The following is a 2,581-nucleotide window of genomic DNA, read 5'->3' on the forward strand; positions in this document are numbered from 1 at the left end:
AACCAATCGATGTCTCTCCCTCCCTCCCTCCCTCCCTCCCTCCCTCCCTCCCTCCCTCCCTCCCTCCCTCCCTCCCACACTCTCTCTAAAAGCAATGGAAGAAATATCCTTGAGTGAGGATTTAAAAAAAAAAAAAAAAAGCCAGACTATTTAGTTGAGGGTCTTGCCATAAATATTCTAAATTTCTTAGGGGTATAATATATAGCAATACTGGCAATTTTAATACCATCACTAATCATTTGCAATACTCTGACATTCTTTCACTGTAATATTTGTGTATTTAGTGGAAACTTTTGAAAAGTCATTTCACTAGCCAACAGAAGTCATTTCATAGTTATGATGTAATTGTGAGGTAGTATTTCAGGGTTGTCAAGATCAAAGACTTGAAATATGAGTTACAAAAAAAAAAAGTTCAGGAGTGACCCCTCCAAACAACCTTTTAAAGGCAGTAACCAATAGCATTTCATGCTCTGTTTTCCTTTCATTTTTGGAATTAGAATCATACAAAAGATATATTCTCCAGAGGCACATGAATCAAAATTAAAGAGCTAAAATAAATAATTTTAGATGAAACTTTTCACTCTGATTTAAACAGTGAAAAACATATATACTCAATGTATTGGACATAAAAATAAGAAAAATGTATTTAAATTGTGAATTGGGCTTAATACCAAAATCTGAAAAAGAATGTCATGAAAACTACTCTATGGCTATTGTGTAGGTTGAAGGACTTTTTTTTAATGCATGAGGTATTTGTTTCGTTTATCTTCTTGGGCCTTATAATCCAAAACTAGAGATTATCTTTATAAATGAAGGTCTTTCCTGTACAATAAAACCCAAATTGACATTAGTTTTTCTATATTTTTGCTAGCTGACCACTGTAAGCTCAGTTATTGACCTGGTCTAAATGGACTGCTTTTCTGGGTGATTTCAGAAAGTTAATTATTTTCTCTGCTTGTCTAAGGTGATGAAAAAGGGAGACACAAAGTTACAGTTCTCCCTTGTAGCACTCTCTGACTTCCCTAAACTAAAAAAGGTAAACAAAAAGCCAAACAATACTCATTCACTTATAAAGCATTTATAGATGATGATAATTTTTTAAAATTATGATTTGCCAACCCTTTAAAAGAAAAATAAGGAAAAAGCGTTGGGATGCCTCCCTCCCTCCTTTGTGGGAACTCAGAGCAGTATTCCAATCCATCATCTTTTATTTGAACTTCTTGACAGTTTAGGTGGAGAACACCTTAATTTTTTTTTTTGAAGAAGACTGATCCCCAGGGGTGGACTAATCAACTTAAGATCACATTTAAGTTAAAAAACACACACAACTCAATTGGGTTTTTCCTCCAGAAAGATAAAACATTTGCTTTTGTCACTGAAGAATGTCACCTCCCATGAAAAATCCAGTTGTTACAATGTAATATGCCCCCACTTGAAACTTAGATATGCTAGTGCCTAGAAGGGATGCTCTCCCAAAGCTACCCCATGTTACTTGTCTCTAAAAGGCTGCTCTCCCTCACAAAGACAAATCTTAATAACAGCAGTCGTAGCAATAGTAATAATATGTAACCACCACAACCACAATAGCAGCTACCATTTGGCAGGGTCTGCTTTTATGTGTGTCTGGCACCAAATTTCGCAATCTGCACTTGTTGGTTTGTTCATTTTCATAGCACTCTTTTTTCTTTTCTTTTTTTAAGTTGACACAAAGATTTATTCAAAGAGGCAATGTGCCATCAGAAAAAACTTTCCCAACAGCTTCTTCTACTTCTGTTTACAGTTTCTTTATCTTCAAGTGGGGCAATCATTTGTTTCTTAATTGCAATGAGCGAAATCTTTCCACATTGTTAACTTGAATTTCATCTTCTAATATCCTCCTTTTCCCTGTCTGCAGACTGTTAAAAATATGGAACGGCTCACAGATTTGCGTGTCAGCCTCGTGCGGGGCCATGCTAATCTTCTTTGTACCTGTCCGAGTTTAGTGTATGTGCTGCTGAATCTATTGCTCCCTGGCACTCTTTGAAGACAGGGTTTGTTATCACCGTTTACAAATGAGGAAAGTGGGCTCAGAGATGTGAAGTAGCTTAATGTCTCATAATAAAGAAGTAAGAAAGCTGCAATTTGAACCCATGTCTGACTTTATACACACTCTTTTTTTCATACTCTAGCCAACTGTTATGGTTGTTTCTCTTTGCTGGGGAGTCAAATAAATGGGGAGAGGACATCTGGGGATTTTTCAGGAAGATTGAACAATAAGTGCTGTCCTGGGCACTCCTTCACTAACCTTTGAAGACCAGCCTCTTTCACTGTTGTATTCCCATTGCTGGGCACACAGATCACTAAGTGTGAAATAAATGGAGATAATAGGTGCTTATTGAATTTATTCTGAATTAAATTTTTCAGACACTCCAACCAACTGAGCCACACCAGCCAGGACTGAATTGAATTTTAAAACCACAGCCACACCAACAGTCAGGTCTCTACAGCTTCTACACAGGAGGTGTTTAAGGAACAGCAATCTGATTGTGAGGGGGCCTAGGTGGATTGCGTGGGAGCATAGCAAGGGATGGGTGGCTTTGGT

At 37.3% G+C, this 2,581-nt stretch overlaps 1 non-coding gene across 1 annotated transcript; it reads right to left on the minus strand.

The window, feature by feature from the left end:
- Nucleotides 1-1,900: 1,900 nt before the first annotated feature.
- Nucleotides 1,901-2,006, minus strand: LOC148092576 (U6 spliceosomal RNA). Its single transcript, XR_015714972.1, has one exon. It is a non-coding gene; the product is annotated as a U6 spliceosomal RNA (small nuclear RNA).
- Between the last annotated feature and the right edge of the window lie 575 nt (nt 2,007-2,581).

Source organism: Miniopterus natalensis, chromosome 8 (genome assembly GCF_054644295.1).
Source record: "Miniopterus natalensis isolate mMinNat1 chromosome 8, mMinNat1.hap1, whole genome shotgun sequence".
NCBI lineage: Eukaryota > Metazoa > Chordata > Mammalia > Chiroptera > Miniopteridae > Miniopterus > Miniopterus natalensis.